The sequence below is a fragment of the Cimex lectularius genome, unplaced genomic scaffold, assembly GCF_000648675.2.
Source record: "Cimex lectularius strain Harlan isolate CLEC.00 unplaced genomic scaffold, Clec_2.1 scaffold116, whole genome shotgun sequence".
Lineage (NCBI taxonomy): Eukaryota > Metazoa > Arthropoda > Insecta > Hemiptera > Cimicidae > Cimex > Cimex lectularius.
The window spans coordinates 933,112-953,107 of record NW_019392765.1 but is presented as its reverse complement, the minus strand read 5'-3'; the positions used below and the strand labels follow the sequence as shown (position 1 = coordinate 953,107).

At 33.9% G+C, this 19,996-nt stretch overlaps 1 protein-coding gene across 2 annotated transcripts in view; it reads right to left on the bottom strand.

Annotated features, from left to right (window-relative positions):
* Positions 1–19,996, bottom strand: part of LOC106663729 (slit homolog 3 protein) — a 640,390-nt gene that overhangs the window by 153,825 nt on the left and 466,569 nt on the right. For both annotated transcript variants that reach the window (XM_014388804.2, XM_024227504.1), the window contains exon 5: positions 1,472–1,499. The gene's annotated coding sequence lies outside the window, so the exon portion shown is untranslated. The remainder of the gene's footprint in view (positions 1–1,471; positions 1,500–19,996) is intronic.

Sequence of the window (19,996 nt, the reverse complement as noted above, 5' to 3'; positions counted from 1 at the left end):
AAAACGTAAACACAATATTAAGAAATTGCTTACATTTATCCTTTTAAAATAAAGAAAAATCAGTTCAATTTCATCGTTTCTTGTCCTGATTATGCCGCACTCTATCATTCACCTTTTCAGGCGGTTTAAGGCCACCGGAAGTCCGGAGCGAGGTGGTGGTCAATCGCGATGTACCACGTCTAGAGACGACCATTTTGTTGGTCGTACTGCACAGAACCGTCATTTAACGGCTTGCTTGATAGGTAGTCAACTCCAAACCTTGCGTAATGAAATGTAAGGACTCGCTCTAAACCAGACATCAAAAAGCTTCGTGAGAATAGCCTAGTCATACCCCGCATCAGGTTTTCTACTTTGGAGAGGCTTTGAGTAGATAGGCGACTATTCTCAAATCAGCTTCTCTTTTGTTCAGTTGAACAACGTGGGGCTGTTCTCTTCACAGATGAGTGCCGGTTTGATTTGTGTAGAAGACGCTTTGCTCATGTGCTATGCGTTCGTCACAGCTTTTACAAAGACAATTATGATAGTGGGTGACATCAACAACTGATTATCACAAAAATGAATCTTTCAGTACATTAAGGTACATGGAACCTTTGGAAACTTCTCGAAGCTGTGGTCCCATTCGCTCCGTTTATTGGAGACAAATTCGTGTTAGCATGTAGTTCGAGTTGTCACTCATTGCTTACGTTGTTGAAATTACCAGAATGAATTGGCCAGCATTCTCTATGAAATCTATAGATTAATTATGGGACATGATAAAAACACGGCTAGGCATTGTTAGCCGTCTCCAACAATCGATCCTCACAAAGTTCTCGTTAAAAAATTGCATTCTGTGTCACAAGACGAAATCTGATCGCTTATTTGCCAGGAGACCTAAAGCCCTAAGCAAAGCCAAGATGGTAATACGAAATTTTAATCTTTAATTAAAGGTTTTTCTGCTATTATAATGCATTTTCTTTCAAAACATCATATCTAAATAATTTTTATTAAAACTCACAAATTTCTGATCTTGTTTAATTTGGTTTACATTAAAATACATATGTTGTAATTAATAGAATGATTCAAAAACATACAGTTTGAAATAAACGACAAAATAAAAAAGACATGTTTTGATTTTCTCAAAATTTAGCATTCAGATATTTTTCAGAGAAAACGAATACCTACATTTTTTGGGTGACAAGTATTCCAACCTGATTTGCTACGTGCACAGCTCGGTCAGAAATTCTGTATTTCGATATCTACGATAGCTATAGTACCGTATTTTACAACAACTTACACTACAACAATTAAAATAAGGAGCTTAAAAAAAAATTATTTTGCCTCCTATACATTGTGCATTATCAGATACTCAGATACGGATCTAATGATTTTCAAACTAGAATGAACATAAAAATAAAAAAAATTATAAAAAGTATCATTAAAATCGGCTCGTTGTGAGTTGTGTGAAAACAAAAAAATTATTAAATTATCTTACCTTATTACTAGTATGTTGATTTTTCAACCTGAAATTAAAAAAATTGATGTTAAAACATAGAATCCAACAAATTTTTCTATTAATTAAAATATTAATGAAAATCCACTAGTTTTCGTGACCAATTAATATCTTTCACTTAATTAAGGTTTTTAGTTGAGATAAAATTATTAAATTAATATTAATACATTAATTAAAAGAACTAATGAAAATAATCTATTAATTAATACAGCATTAATTAAATTTGCTTAGTGGTCATAAGAGACTATATTAATTATTCCAGTTAATATTCTTTTTAACTAAGGTTCTTGGTTGAGATGAAAAATTAGTATCACTAGTAGGATTCGAACCTCACGACTTTCGGCTCAATACGCCGCTGTTCTAACATTGAGATGAAGAGTCTCTGAGGGGATCCAAGTCACGATAGCTCAAGTGGTTCAACAGCGTATTGACCAGAAGGTCGAAGGTTCGAATCCGGCTCGTGGCACTAAGTTTTTCATATCAATCAAGACCTTAGATAAAAAGTATATTTCACTGAAATAAGTATATGGATAAATTTATTGATTTGGCCACCACTTTAAAGTTTTGTAAACAGTGGAACAAATTAAAAAAAAAACTTTTTGATAAGAAATATGCATGCGTAATGAAATGTTAAAGATTTTAATATCTTGTATTATATTTTAATAAATTTTTTTAATGGAAAATGTATAAAGATGGACATGAGATTCGATCAACCGGTCCATTAGTCATGTAACACCTGGTGCTGTAAAATTGTTTTTTTAACAGCTTTTTCATAAGCCAATCTTGCAGATAATTTTTCAATAAAACCTTCAATTCTGATAGTGATCTAACACGGTTTGTTAATAAAAGTGTACGGGCCGAAAATGGATCGCTTGCTGGATAAGAAATTCACCGGGTAACTCGAGACTCCGAAGAAAACGGGAAAGGAGCCAATTCTCGGACAAAACAAAACCTCTTTAAATTACAACGTTGAAACAAAATCCGGAGGGACCTAACTTGGCCGAGGCGACAACCAAGTTTACCTGAAATTACCTTCCGTCGAACTTGTTTGTCTGTCTTACTATGCCTATACTACTAGGACAGTCATTGGCAATGTTGGGACTGAGTCGGTCTTCAAGGAAATGAAACCATCTATTAAAAACTTAATCGTGTCAATCATCACATATTTAATATTTTTTAGCATAATGATGATCTTAAAGTAGGTCGAAAGCATGACAGCAATAATTGAGTTTTTTTATCCAGACCATAGGAAGATCAAAATTATTCGTGATGAAAAAATGGTAGCACTTTAAAATACTAAAAATACAATTATTAACGACAACGTAAGACTTCTTAACTTTTGAAGAGATTTAAATTTTATCCTTATTCTTCAGGGTATTAAAATTCTTCCCACGAGTTTAACCACGAAAAGAATCACACGAAAATAATACAATTAAGTCTGGAATCTCGAATGCCATTATTCACATTTAGGCCACTAAAGTGCCTTGAGTGTGAGTCGGTAAAAGTTTTAACCTAGAAACTTTTACCAACTGGAAGATTATAAAGTCCCAAACCTCGAGAGATTGCAGCAACATGTAAAACAAAGCTGGGCAATTGCTTAGTTGAAAACAACCACAATCTTAGGGACATGATGAGTAAATCATATTTATATATATACTCCCTAAACCTAACGACCGCTTAAAACACACAGAGAAATGTTTGCAAACCCATAGAAAAAAACACAGCAAAGAAAGAGAAATTGTAGAAATACTAAAAAAAGGACGATCTATCCATTTCTCAGAGATTGTACGAAACCAACTTTCTACTTACCTAATTATTAATCCAAGTACATTTTAGTAGTCAATTTACCAATTAACTTTTACAATTAATTATTCTTTCTATGTAAGGTGTAGTTGAAATAAAAAAGTCAGTGTCTCGTGCAGGATTCGAACCTACGACCTTCGGCTAAATACGCCGCTAGTCTACCACTTGAGCTATCGTGAGTATAATATAAGGAATTCTTTTAATTTTTATAAACTCTCAACACGACACGCAAGAATGGCACAATTACACCGAAGACAAACACTTTGAGCCCTGAAGATGATCTCAATAAAGATCGAAACGTTGGCATGATAAAGAAAAGATTTTTCTGAAACCTGCATCACACCAGACCGCATCTCACGATTTCTGAATAATTATCGATTAACGGTCACTAATCTCCACGCATTTTTATAAAATAATGACTAAAACTCACAATTAGTCATTTTTACCTACAGTACCAGAAAATCGAGGATCCACTGAAAAAATAACCAAAACTTAATGTTTTATTTATAAACATTTTATTTATAATATCAGTGTCACGAGCGGGATTCGAACCAACGACCTTCGGCTTAATACGCCGCTGCTCGACCACTTGAACTATCGTGACTTCGATCCTGTCGGACACCAACTCTCAAACTCAACCTACAACCTTTAGAGTTTTCCCTCTTTTTGCCATTTTCAATAATAATAATAAATTAATAATACGAGTATAACAAGGCAACATGCAAATATATAATATTGGTAAACTTCATGTTTACATATATTTATGTTTATATTTATATTTATAAACATGAAGTTTGATGTTTTACCGATGTTATAAAACGCATGTTATCTTGTTCTGTTATATTTTTCTTTATCATATTGCTAACCTTTCTGTACCTTAGAACATAGTCAATTGTGGGTATAGTAACACAAATACACTGAAACAAGAGAAAAACATGATTGTCTGAATAGCATTCACACTACCCCAGAGTGCTCGATATTCCTTGGGGTTATTGGAGATAGGCCACTCCATTCGCGCTAATAAATTAAAATCACACATTCATTTGCAATACCCCAGCGTGCTCGATATTCCACAGGGTACTTTGGTGAGAATTACTTATTAAATAATTAAAATGGCATTGATCCAACCTTTTTTAGGGACAATTTTAACAAATGAAACAAATACCAGTAAAAAAATAAAAGAAAAGTAGCGAAAAACTCCAACCAAATTTCAAGAAGTATAATTCTTTTTGTTCGGATACTAGTCTGGCGACTTTGTCTCTTACTACATGAATAATATTACGCTGGAATTTTTTTTAACCCCTGGGAACAACTCCAATTTCATGTGGTGCGGTGGTGTTTATCAGTGTGATGTGAAGGGTGAGAAGTGCCGTTTTAGAGAATTTCACCACCTCACGGACGTAGAAAAGGGCATAACGATTAATCTCCTGCACCTCGGCACGTACCAATTCAACCCGACGAAACGTGCAAGATTTCAACAGAAACTAAACCTTGTTACTATAAAAAAATGTATGTGACCTTCTATAATCAAGTTACTTCCTACCATTTTGAACAGAACATTGTATTCCGCAATAACATTTATACATTAATGTATGAAATTCAAAACCGACTCAGCTTCAATCGGCAAAAACTTGACGCATTGTCTTTGATTTCTGAACAGCCTTTGACCGAATTATACAAGTATGCCTTATATTTTAAATTATCTTAACAAAAATTTATAAATGTATTATAAAAAACCATATATGTGGTGTCAACAAAAAACTTTGAGAGCACAATGAATGTAAAATGTTTCTTGTTGAACCCAATGTTGTTTTCATTATATATAAATGATATTTAGGAATTTGTGGAAGGAGGAATTAAGATAAATAATGTAAAAATTAATCTAGCCTTTGCAGATGACGTTGTTGTATTGTGCTCCTGGTCAGTTGTCTCTTCAAATTATAACGCACATAAGAAAACACGCAACCCAAAAATTAAGCAGTATAGAAAGACTCCCAAACCTCTGCATCACAGGGGGAACGAAAACCACCCTCTCAATTGGATTAGAAACTCAGCTAAACTTACCTCTAATATGTATAAAAAGAACAGGAAGGAAAAACTCATTCCTCCAAGGCTCCAGAACCATCAAACCGGGTGGGAATTAAACACTTGGGCACAATAATAATCAGAAACCCCTTCTTAGAAATTTAGATTTACCAAATGTTCCCGGATGCTCATTAATACATCGTAAAGACTCAACACTACATAGGCTTCAAATCAGAAGAAGAATTCAGGAAAATATATGATATGCTAACAGATATAATGATAAGTTATACAGATGGCCCCAAAACATATGAAGAAACCTGATCGTTTTAAAAGCCCAAAACATGAGCAAACTCTTTAGGGATGTTCATATTCGTCTTTCAATTTCAAATACATGCTATCAACGTTTATGCCTTACAAAATGTAAAAGAAAAGATAAAAATTTCTTATGGATAGCCAAGCGGTTTTTAAAGCAATAGCATCAAAAATTATATACAAATTAGTTAATACAGCCAAAAACCTCTAAGACCTTGTGAACCTAACAACTTAATCATACCTGGGTTACAAGGGCAGAAAAGAATTTTGGTTAAGGATAAAGCAGACGCAATGGTTAGAGGAGGATCTGCACGACATATGTAGACCCGGAACATATTATTGGGAGAACAAAAACAATAAAAAAATTTCCATTACAGAATGATCCAAAAACGATCAAAGGAGAAGTGGATAAACTCTAGAGTTGCTAGACACATTAAGCTTATGTTAAAACCCTCCCTTACCCATTGTGGCAAATTCACTGATGCAGTTAGCTTAGGCTAAATTCAGAGGTGTGATTTCTACCTGTCAATGGCATCTGAGAAAACATCTATATAACATGGGCATATTTAATGATAATTCCATTTGTAGATTATGCATTGAGGAGGAAGAAACAACCTACCATCCCTTCTTCGAATGAAAAATAATCTCTTAACAGAGACATGATCTGGGATACAAACAAAACCTACGGACAAGAATCGTAGCAACGACAGTATATGACACAGTAATTTGGAGAAGGATTGAGTCCGTTGCACTGAACTGTGGAATTAAAAATGTACAATAAGCCAGAAGACTTCAGTGCTTGGGGAACATAAACCCTTTATCTCCTGATCTCCTACCATTATCATAATCCTCTTCTTTTACAATGGACTTCAAAATTATTGATTGCTATTTATTCAGAAATCGTTAGATGCGGTCTGGTGTGATGTAGGTTTCAGAAAGACATTTTCTTTATCGTGCCAACGTTTCGATCTTTATTGAGATCATCTTCAGGGCCTGGGATTTACAAACATTGTTTACAATTAACAAATACATTTAGGATGTGGAAAAGTGAATTTATACAACTGGTCACTAATCACCACACATTATTGATTGCATTATCAGTGGAATGTTTTCATCGGACTCGGACCTTTCCTTACAGTGATGTGCTCGTGTCAACAACTACAGATTTATGCCCTTCGCGAGGCCAGAAGATGCATATGTATTATTAGTAGCAATAAATTGTTAGTTAAATTTTTAGTTTTTTACTGAATGATTTTACTATGTTTTGGTAATTTTTCTTTCAAACTGTCATAAATAATAATTCGATTATGTTTCGTGGTCCGATTGACCAAATAACTTCTTTCAATTAATTAAACTTTATGTAAGGTATTGGTTGAGATAAAAAATTCAGTGTCACGAGCGGGATTTGAACCAACGACTCGGCTAAATACGCCGCTGCTCTACCACTTGAGCTATCGCGACTTCTATCCACTATGAATAAAATATTTTTCTAATTTTCCCTCCTTTTTGTCATTTTTATCTCAACCAATACTTTACATACAGACTAATTAATTGAAAAAGTTAATTGGTCAATCGGATCACGAACTCTAATGAATTTAATAATTAAAATGAAGTATATCTTCACTAAAGCTCTGCGTGGTCATTCATTTGTCGCCGAGAATCGAATAGATTACACATCGAAAAATGTCAAAAAGGAGAAACATTCAAAAGGTGGGTTGAGATGGGAAATTATTGTCCGAGTGGAGCAGCGGCGAAGGTCGTGGGTTCGAATCTCGCTCGTGACACTCGCTTTTCATCTCAACTAAGACCTTACAAAAAGATTAATCAATTGAAAAAACATAATTTTAAATCGAACCAACATTCTCAATTTCAAGAACTATTGTCTGTTATAGTTTGAAGAATGAGGTTTCAAGATGTACGAATTATTGACTTACTTTTTTTTTTTGGAAAGAAAATTTGTAATTCCCCCTCCAATCCCAAATTATATTTTTCACTCAGAGAACAAGGATCACCAAATATTTATATTTAAACATAAATTACTCTTAAAGCTAATTTATTAATGTATGAAATTATCTGCAATCATGTATCCTTTTATAGTTTTACGGTAATTGTTGAGCTGACATCTAAGAAACGATTCTGATAAACATATATTTCATTACTTGGTCCAATTAGTAGAGAACTGGACGAACAAGAAGTCATAAATAAAATTTTAAAAAATTGAAATGAAAACATTGTATTTATTTCATATATTATCATGTAGATCCGCCATAATTTTATACGCCTCAATCCTCGTCTGAGACTGAAGCGACGTTGGCCAAAAGACAATTTAGTTGCCTAAAATCGGCAAAATTGCCATGTGATCTCCACCTTCACACTGGATGGATGCCGTTCATTCCTCTCACGCCATATTATGTGTGTGCATAACTTGTGTGCACGTTCACACAATGTACTAATAATTTCAACTTTTGTTGAACTCAATTGCAACTTTCTTGTTGCATATTTAAAGACCTGTTTTAACTAAATAAAAAAATGTATTATTTTATTAGTTGTATTTTTATCTTTAGAAAATCTGATCAATATAAGTAATTGAGAACGCTACCCTGAATACGGTCTGTCGAACATGAGTAGATCTTATGATGATTTGTGTTGTTGTTGTTCTTTTGTTATATTAAAACAATAAAGATTGTAATTATTATCATGTTTTTATATATTATTCCATAACTTGAGTATAGTTTATTATCGATTAGTCAGATGTTTATACTATTCATCTCAATATTGTTGTAATAACAGATGGTAATCTTACACAAATAACAATAATTGCTCACGATTTCGATTATTCCCGTTAATATTTTGATAATTGAGAGTAAGGGTTAACAGTAAATCAAGCTCACTTGATAATAATTTGTACATTTACTTAATAAATTTTGTGAATTGGAGATTTAAGAACGTTTGTACTCTTGATTATTCCTAATGGCCGTATCGGGAAAATCATGGTAATTGGTAATTAGCCCGCGTATCTTTGCCGTACGATACATCGGGATTGTATTGTATTTGTATCACGGTCAAGGTCGATTATAATGAAAATCTTGAAATTATAAAATAAAATTTATCTGTAATTTTTTAAATTCATTTGTTTCATCTACACGTGTATATTTATTATATACAACTAGCAGATTGAATATCGATTTGTGAATTTGACATTACTGGCGTTTTAGAGAAAGCTAACCGATGCCACTCACACAAGAATTAATCATTAAAAAAATCTCTGATCCAAATTATCTTTTGTCATCTACGGGAAATTAAGTAATTTTAACTAATTGTGTTTGTGCGTTAATATGATCTTGGAATTTGCTGTGAAAACATCTGTAATGGATTTTGATGGATGCAAAAACAACTTCAAAATGAAAATCTCTGTGTAGTGTGATATTGTTTACATGAGAAGGGGCAACAATATCTGGTCGTAAAAGCTTTTATTGAAAACTTTGTTTTTATTAAATATTAGAATAATTGGCTGATAGATAAACCTGGCATCCAGCGTCCGAATAGGTTTGAGTAGGGAAGGGCATGTTGAAAAATTTGATTTTAATGGTAATTTCGATCGTCGGTTCAATACGTAGTTGTTGTTTTTTTAATTAAATTTATTTATTAAAACTGGTCTTATTAGACCAACCATTAATTTTACAATAATTACTTAGAATGGAATAAATAAATGTTTACTTTCTTATAAACCCAAGTACAATAAGATTTACATTTCACTTTTCACTATTAATTTTTAATCTTCTGACAGTGTTTCGGTTTTGTAAGAGTTTGGTCGCTTCCACATTTTCGTGCTGGCTGAGGCGAGCCTGGTGTTTGGCGGCAAATCTTTGTATTTCTCCCGTGACCTCAAGGATTTTAAGATCCCTATGTAAGTCCTTATCCCTTATGTATCAAGGTGCATTGACCATGTTACGGAATATTTTATTTTGCAGTGTTTGTATGATTTTGATATTGCTGTGTTTGGTACAACCTCATAGTTGAATACCATACCTCCACATAGGCTTTATGACTTGTTTATATAATAATATTTTATTTTGTATAGCAAGGTTGGAGCCACGTCCACCTTAATTAAGTGAAAGATATTTATTGTCCAAAGATTGATCCTGTACAACAGCAGAGCGAGTATGATGGTCGGTTCAGTACGTAATGAAGCATTTTGAATTGTTTGGTAAATGTATGATTTTCTAATCATGTGTGCAGATTCCACGTAAGTCTCCTATCGGGGGCCGCGGCAGCCGAGTGGTTAAGGCGTCAGACTCTCGGCTAGTAGATCCCGGGTTCGATCCCCACCGTCGCCTCTGGACTTTTCTGACGCGTAAGGGGACCGGTGGCCGCAATTGAAAGAAATTGACACGGCACACATCAATGGAAGGCGTCTTAACCCCTTTCAAAAATAAGTTTCTTTGATGGAAGAACACCGGCACACCGGGGGCTCAAATTCACACATGTGTTGCGAACCCCCCAAAAAATGGAGCCAGGGATGGAGTGCTCAGGAGGGAACTCCTCCAGTTCCTGGTATCCATTGAAAAAAAAAAAAAGTCGCCTATCAAATGTAAGTCTTAAATAGTTAACTTTGTGGATTGAAGAACAGGTTCATTTTAAAAGTGTAAGCTAGAGTTCACGGATTTGAAGTCCAATTATTGGACTTTTATTTTCCAAAGATTGCCCCTGAACAACAGCGGAGCGAGTATTGACCCCTGTGACACCTGTCTCTCAATCCTGATTTAATACTAAAATACTCCGCTTAAGGTATGATTATATAATTAGGTAATAGGCGTGGGGTGAAGATATTTTAATTTGTGTAGTTATCACTCATGTCATACTTTGTGTAAAGCGTGAGGATCGTCTAAAAAAAGTCCAATCGAGTTCAGTTTCTGCTTGAGACTTGAAGTAATGTAATCTGTAATCTTAAAATTTAGAAGATATTGTTTATTTGTATTTTACCCTAAAAAAGTGTGTCTTCGGTACAATGTTTGCCAGTAAAAAAATTGTACGTTTTTCTTTAAACGTTACTATTTATATTCGTTTAACTATAAGTCTGTCGGTTTGTGTTATCTTCTCTAGAAACCCTTTCCTATCCGTTTCAATTTATCATATTCATCTTTATGTGTATTCTTCTATTACAAATTTAAAATTGTTTTTATATATTTTCTACTCGGTTTCTTCATCCGTATAAATAATAACAGTGTTTATTTTCACCTGACGATGTAAATTTTTTACAAGCATTTTTTTTAATCAAGCTCCACTTGTTATATTCACATATTTCAACACGGAAATGTTTAATTAACCTTGTTGGTACACACGAGTCCTTGTACAAACTCCCGTGTACCATACAATATTTGAACAACCTACTGAAACGGAAACAACCTTTGCACATTCTGAAACTCGTACTGAGGTAAATGTCGGTTTATGTCTTTATTCCACGCTCATTTAATTATTTTCACGTGGTAAAGATAACAAAAAAAAATAAATAAAAAGAGTATAAACGTGTATATGGTGTTCTTTATGAACAAAAAAACGTACAGTTATTTAATGTTTAATTATAATTGTATTGTAGATTACAACAAAACGCTTGTTAGACAATTCCATTTTTTTATGGTTTTCTTTTGCCGGATTCAACAAAACTTCATCAATCACGTTTTTTGAGAAGATGCTTATTGCACATATATTACAGTATGTATTTTATTATATAAGTACAATTATTGATATTTGCGTTTTTCTTTCTTTGCCCGTTTACGATATAAACTATTTTATAACAACTATGTAAAGATGTAAGTAAAACTGTTGATATAACATATCAATCTTTTCGCCTTTAACGTGATATAGACGACGTAGTCTATTTACTAGAACACATCTTGTTTTTTTGTTTTTTTTCTCCGTTTTGTAAAATTCACCCAATATAATATATATTAGCCTGTTTGAAGAATGCCCAACTAATGTTACAATTTGGTAAATACCGATCTTTCTTTTATTACATACATATAGTACATGACTTTAGCTGTTTTCCGAGTTTAATTTGGATTGTTCGATGGTATGAAATATTAAATTTTATATTTCGTAGTCCAATTGAGCAAATAACTTTGTTCAATTAATTAATGTTTACGTAAGGTATTGGTTGAAATGGAAACGGACAACCGTAGGTAAAATGAGGGAAAATTCGAACGATTGTAGTTTGAGATGGAGAGTTGGTGTCCGAGAGGATCGAAGTCACGATAGCTCATGTGGTTAGAGCAGCGGCGTATTTAGCCGAAGGTCGTGGGTTCGAATCCCGCTTGTGACAATTACTTTTTTATCTCAGCCAAAACCTTACACAAAAAGAATAATTAATAAATATTATTTTCATCTCAACCGAGTTCTTACATTAAAAAAATACTTAATAAATATTATGTTCACTATTTTTCGTGGTCCGCTTGACCAATTAATATATTACAATTAATTAAGGTTTTAAGTTGAGATGAAAAAGTCAGTGTAACGAGCGGGTTTCGAACCCACGACCTTCGGCTTGATACGCAGCTACTCTACCACTTGAGCTATCGTGACTGAGTGGTCAATTGACCAAGTTACTTTTTTCAATTAATTATTCTTTTTGTGTAAGGTGTTTTGTCCAAAAGAATCGAAGCCTCGATAGCTCAAGTGTAGGGCAGCGGTGTATTTAGCCGAAGGTCGTGGGTTCGAATCCCGCTCGTGACACTGACTTTTTTTATCTCAACCAAGACATTGCATAAAAAGAATAATAAATATTATATTCATCTCAACCGAGTCCTTACATAAAAAGAATAATTAATTGAAAGAAGAAATTAGGTTAACAGTAAAACATAATGGATTTAATTAATAAATATTCTGTAATAATTTGACTAAGATAAAATTAACAGAACTTAACCTGTTTAATAAATATTTCGCAACGTACCCAGAACAAAAACAGAAACAATTGCATTTAATTTAAAAAAGTAATTAAATTTACACATCCCTTGTTCTATTATGAGATAATTATTTGAAAATCAACATGATTTAATGCAGTTAAGTAATGAATACATATTTGTTGTTTCAAGCTTCATCTACATAGTCAAAGCACAAAGGGACGTATAAGTCGTATTCTTCCGTCGTATTTGACTTGATATGTTAATCGTGTTGACGCCAGAGACAAGAAATTAACGTTTTAATGGCTATCCATTGTGATACAAATAGTAGCGGGATTCGCCTCGGCTTGAATACACAAGGTAGACGGGTAAAAGCAGATAACCGGCTAGCAATCAAGGAGAAGGATTTCTGCTGGGATGCTGCAATAACTTCTTATCTCGAACCAATGCCGTGAACCGACGTCGCTGTTTTAAGAGACACGATTTGAAATTTGAATTCAACAGTATCAACATGCAAAAGAAGCTAAGAAAAGACCATAGGATATCCCATAGTTTAATTATTTTATGTTTTTCTTTTATATTTTTTGTTTAGGTCTGAAAATGTACAACAGTCAATACTGTTTTCCCCTTGACCTCGTGTTTGGGTAACACTTCTGGCCACACTGATTCCAGTAAAGGAAGTTATGTTATTTTAGTAGGTTCATGAAACAACCCTCACCAAAACTGGCAAAATCACTGCTGCAACTGGAGAGGGCTAAACTCAAAGGAGTGGTAGGAATACTAACCGGTCACTGGCATCAGAGAAAACAACTACACTACATGAGCTTATACAACCATGAATCCATCTACAGATTATGTAATGAGAAGGAGGAAACAGCCATCCATACCATCTTCGAATGCGAAGCAACATCTCAATGGAGATGTAAACTAATATAAAATGAACTTAGGGAATGAACTTGTGGCAGCAACAATCAATGACTTGATACTTCTAAGGAGAAGGATAGAGTCTATCTACGCAAGAATGGCACAATTGCACAGAAAACAAACACTTTGAGGCCTGAAGATGATCTCAATAAAGATTGAAACGTTGGCACGAAAATGTTTTTCTGAAAACTACATCACACCAGACCGCATCTCACGATTTCTGAATAATAATTGCCAACATAATGTTCGATTGTCTTGTTATTCGGTCTCCATGTACTTGCATTTTTCTTGCCTATAATTTATTCTCAACATCTTCAATGCAGGGCATTATGAACTGGACTAAATAGAGATCTAACGTACCATTGAATATCACTGATGATTTGCACTTACAGACAAAAAACAAGAGCATTGGCTGACAAAGATGATCAGAAACCACCATATAAGAATTCATCACTTTCGCGGCAGACCCCAGGAGTAAATTCCACAATTTATGCCTTTTATGTTCTTTTCAGTTATTTGTTATGGTTTAAAAGATAAAAGAAACACTACTATTTTCCCTCCTTCCCAAATTTGGTAACACTGCTGGCTATTCTCATTCTAGAAAGGAAGATTATTTTCTTCGACTATTTCATAATGTTTATTTAAAATAATGACTTTAGAAACCGATTTTATCGGGGTGAGAATATATATAATTAATAAATATATATACTTTTTGTAAATTTTACTTGTTATGAATAAATGTTGATTAGGAGAAAATTCAAGTTAGTTAACTTGAAGTGTATCAGATATACCCATATTTAAAGTGGATAATAATCATAGTTTTGTAATGTTGGTCATAATTATTAGCATATACAAACCACTTGGATAATTAAAAGGACACAAATAATAACAATAACGCGGTTGACACGGCGCACGTCACTGTAAGGTAAAGGTCCCCGGTTCCCTGCTTCGAATACAGGACCGCTGGATATGAAGGGGCTTTTTTCAAAAACAACCAGGGGGTTGAAAGACCTCTGGTGGTACAAACTCCCCGGAAAAATATAACGTCACGTAAAGTTTAACATTTTATATTTTTGGTAATCAAAAGCAAATACAAATTTTATGACTTTTTAATCAATAGGTTATTTTAATTAAGTAAGTAAAACGATTGCGCAGCCATCATAGTGAATCATAGTTTTATAATTGTGTAAAACAGTTCTGGCCAGTGTGATTTAGCTACTATCATTAACAATCATTTATTTTTTTATGTATTGTTTTAATCGTCATAAATGCACAATAATTTCGATTTGTTTGTTTTATGATAGACTGGGTTGTTTCAGTCACAGAAAAAATATATTAATCTATTTTCCTTAAATACATTTTCATTCATTTATTCCCTCTTCATCGCTTTTTCTTGGCGTTATCTTGAAATTAATATTACGTCTGTCATAAACACCTGAAATGAGAGCGATTAGGACACAAGGTTAGATCCTTTTTTAAGTATTAATCAATACAGGGAGCGTAAAGAACGCTGTGCTAACAAAAGGTTGAGGAAATAAAAGAGTTTTTAACGATCTCTACTGTCCATATTTTTCTTTTGTCTCACACTTTCGTCTTTTTCCTCTTCCACTATTTCTCAATATTTTTCTTCACTTACTTTAGTTTTAGTGTTTCCATAGTGAATTTTTGCAATTTTATTTTTCCCGCATCTTTTATTTTCTTATATAGCTCTTTCTATCACCACCATTAGTATGATTACTCTATTGTACATTTATTCGTTTTCATTTCACACTAAAAATTTTCTTTTTTTAACGGTACCTCTGATTTATTTTCACTTTTGTAAAAGCGTTAAGAAAGTATACTTTGGTTGCTGTTGAAGGCTAATATTTTGTTTATATTTTTTATAATGTATTTGTATTATTGTGGTTAGAGTAATAAGTTATGATTATTCAGAAATCGTGAGATGCGGTCCGGTGTGACGTAGGTTTTAGAAAAACATTTTCTTTTTCGGGCCAACGTTTCGATCTTTGTTGAAATCATCTTCAGAGCCTGGGATTTATAAACATTGTTTCAATTATACAAATAAATGTAGGATGTGAAAAAAAGTGGATTTATACAATCTTGAAATTTTAGACTCAAAGTATTTGTACTCACTCAAAGTTTTGGTTTTCTGTGTAGATGTGTCATTGGGTGTCATGGTGAGAGTACCAGTGAGATATTGATGTTTTATGTTTATATATGTTGGATTTTGAAGGGGTTGGGAAGGAAATTGGGATAGAAGACATTTTTATATGAGTTTTTATATGCGCGATAATTAGGGGAAAAAATGCTAAATTGTTGAAGAATTAGACTATGTAGAAATTTTTGATGTGAGGAATGTAATGATTGTTTTATATGTTTTGGGTGATGTGATGTTGATTATAAATCCATGCCCTGAAGATGATCTCAATAAAGATCGAAACGTTGGCTCGATAAAGAAAATGTTTTTGTAAAACCTAGTCACACCAGACCGCATCTCACTATCTACGAATAATCATTAACTAACGGCCACTAAATACGACACATCGCACACACGTCATAAGTTATAGTTTTTTGTGTGAGACTTTTGTTTTTGGTTTTTTACATAACTTTTATTTAACTTAATGATTTACACGTGCGGTCAACTACCTCCCTTTGTATTAAAGATTTTCTTTTGATACGAGATGAGAACACCCTTTGTAATTAGGTGGAAATGAAACGGGCACTTACAAGTATTATAAGAAAGACGTAGGCAAGACAAAAAGGAGGCAATCCAGTATTAGCCGTAAGTGGAACGGGACCGGGTCGCAAGTGAACCCTTACAATCTTTTAGTAGACCAGACACATCGCCGGCCAAAAAAACGAGAAAACCCCTTTTTTACCCCGGCCAGAAATGACGGTGGGGCCCCGCAATCTTCCCAATTCCCGCGCTTTGGATCGAAAAGTATTGTGCGCCGGGCGAGGGTGTTTTAGAGAAAAGTTGCAGCCCTTAGGGGTTGACACCTTGCCAAAAGGCACAGAGTGCCCATTAGACTCTGTAAATACCGTGCGGCCGTTCTCTGTTCGCATTTATTCTCTCGAAAAACATACACGCCGTTTATTTTTCTACAGCCTCTTAATGTAATAAAACAATAACGAGCATAGCATTGAAGGAAGATTTTATCATTATAAATAAAATGGTTATTATTTCAGTGGTCCTCGATTTTTCTGATATTGTAGATAAAAATAAATAATTGAGAGCATTACCAAAGTTAATCCTTATTTTAAAAAAATTAAAAGAAGTCTTTATTACACTCACGATAGCTTAAGTGGTTAGAGCAGCGCCGTACTGATCCGAAGGTCGTCGGTTCGAATCCCCCTCGTGACAGTAACATTTTCATCTCAATCAAGTCTTTAGATGAAAAGTATAATTAATTGAAATAATTAAAAGAATGTTTTTCTACCATAACCAGCGCCGATATTCTGAATTTGATCCGCTTTTTTCAGTTTGTTTTAATTTAAAAAATTAGCAATAACTAAGTTCTAAACTGAAGAATTGGACATACACCGGTTCAGTTTGAATTTCTCTATGAAAGGCGTGTATATAAATTTAAATTTTGGATAAGCTAGGGTAAATGCTTGAAGTATCATCACAGTAATGTATATTAGTTCATGCCGACAGACAACTGTAAACAGAATGACAGGGACAGGACACTCGTTTGTGTTTGAACAGGAATTAAACGGATTAGTCGTACTTTGTTTTTTTTTTCTATTTTTTCCTACCTGAACTTATATAATGAACTAGATCCACCTTTAGTTATAGACAGGACACTCGTTTGTGTTTGAACAGGAATTAAACGGATTAGTCGTACTTTGTTTTTTTTCTATTTTTCCTACCTGAACTTATATAATGAACTAGATCCACCATCATATTTAGCATCATATTTAGCACACCACATTTTGCAAACCTTCGCTGACCGGCACTGGTTCACTTATTAGGTTCGTTTTGTTAAACCAGTGAAACGGTTTCGACGATGCGCCATCTTTAGTGAGAAACTTTCAGTAAATTTGTTCGAGTAGGCTTATATGCCGTTGGGTCCGTAGGTTGTCGCTGGGAGCGTTTTTGTCTTGAGGCGTGGTCATGGTGTTCGTTGGTCGGAGGTCGTTGGTGTTCTTATTTATGCGTTATTACTATTGCTTTCATTTATTTCCGATTAGTTACGATGTTGTTTCTTTCAAACGTGTCAGTTTTTGCTATGTACTGTTTATAGTGATGTGAAAATAACAAGTTTTTTTTTTTGGGGGGGGGGTGCCGGTGTTTTTGAAAAAAGTCCATTTGTAAGTATGTCGGATTCGAATGCAGGGCCGCTGGATTCGAACCCGGGACCTTTACATTAAAGTGATGAGCGCCGTGTCAACGCCTAAACCATTGAGGCCACCGACGCCCCTGACTTTAAGTGTTAATCGTTAGTCTATATCTAAAGGTCCATCATACGTTAATTTTTTTTAATTTTCGTACATTTCGTGTGTTGTGGTTTTAAATATGTTTTTTTTTTTTCGGTTTGGTTCGTGATTGTGATGTATTAATTGTGTAATTTGATTTCCTGTCGTTTTCTCTGAAGGGTCTTAGATGTTCTTTGAATCGATTTTTATTATTTTATCAAAATACATTTGCTCAATGTTATAACAATATTTTTTAAAACGTGGAGCTTATTTCAAAGGATAAGCTAATCCCCTACCGCAGGATCGGGCAGTGCGAGCTGAGCCACCAAAGGACGAGGAAGGACTCTCTCTCAATTTGTTTGAAGACACCTGCTCTTTTTATGTAAATGGCAAGGAGTTAGTTGCGTATGTCAAAGATCACATATTTTTTTCAAATCTGAATACATTTTTTTTAAAGGTTTTGTTATAATTTATTTGGATCAGGTCCCGAATTTTGTCTTTTCTGTTTAATTTAATTGAGTTTGGGGCACAAATATTTTTTCTTATTTGTATTTTACACTCGCAAGGAAACGAGTTTGCATCGTGTGAAGGGGATTCACCCTAACACGTAACAAATATTGGTAGCAGAGCGTAATAATTTATTATAAAAATTGTTATAAAAAATAAATAAGTAATAATTTAATATAAAAATTGGTAGCACCCTAACATGTAATAATGTATGTATCTCAGCATTAACATGTGATCTATAATCACCGTTATTCTCTAGCCGGTCTTTTCTTCTTTTTAGAAGTGTACCTGCGTTTGTCCTTAGTGCTGTTTTTAGTCCATGTTTGTTGAACTAGTCAGTATGTAGGTTTCTTTTCCAGTGTATGCGAGTAACGCCCATTTGTTGTTGTTTTGTGTTTAGTTTTTACGGTGTTTTTTTAAATAGTTTCTTGATGGAGCTTGTTTTGCATCAGTTTCTATTGCTATTTTTGCTAGTTTGTAGTTCTTTATTGTAACTTTCAGTTTTGCTCTATTCTTGCGTGTATCCTTTTCCGTTCTCAGTCATACATTTTGGGAAGTGGTTCGTTTCTATGTTTTAGAGATATCCCTCTGCAAAAATGGGCGAGTTAGGTTTGCCATCCCTAGACAGCCTGGGGGGCATTGTTTAATTTTTAAATTTGTTTTTTAATATAATTTTATGGAATGAGATGAGTCTGTAGACTTCGGTGATCTATGGCTGGTTCGGGTGTGCGTGCCTGTTGCAGTAATATTGATTGCATTAGGGCCCTTCTCTACGACTAAATAGCTACAGTTGTGTGAGAAAAAGCACAGCAAAAAGAAAAATGGGGAATAGCGCTACCTATAGCCTTTAGTTGTTTGCGGACAAAAATGAAGCAGTTTTCGCCAAAATGGCCAAACTTCAAAAAAAATTTGAGGTTTGTTAAATTTGGTCGGTTTGTGCCTGTGAAATGAACTAAAATAATTTATGAAATAGATGATACATCCTTTAGAATTTCTAATATCGATTTTTAGGTGTAGAAATGTGTGGTGTTTAGTGACCGTTAGTCAATGATTATTCGGAGTTCGTGAGATGCGGTCAGGTGTGACGTAGGTTTTAGAAAAACATTTTCTTTATCGTACCAACGTTTCGATCCTTATTGAGATCATCTTCAGGGCCTGTGGTTTAAAAACTTGTTTAAATTTTACAAATACTTGTAGGATGTGAAATTTGTAAAATTTAAACAAGTTTTTAAACCACAGGCCCTGAAGATGATCTCAATAAGGATCGAAACGTTGGCACGATAAAGAAAAGGTTTTTCTAAAACCTACATCACACCAGACCGCATCTCACTATCTCCGAATAACCATCGATTTTTACGATGTTTTGACGAAAAATGCATAAGTCACGTCCGTTTTTTTGATGTAACGAGTCCGTTTTTTTATTTTTAACTACCCTGTTATATTACCTTAATAATATCTAAATATGCAGTAATTATATCATTCTGTTTATGAACCTGAAGCCTACTGTTTTACGTCCTTGTAAGCAGTATTCATCTATATGAGAAGTTACCAATAATAAAGCTGCATGATTCATTAATAATGTCAAATAGCCGAGAAAGGTCATTCAGATTAGATCGGATCA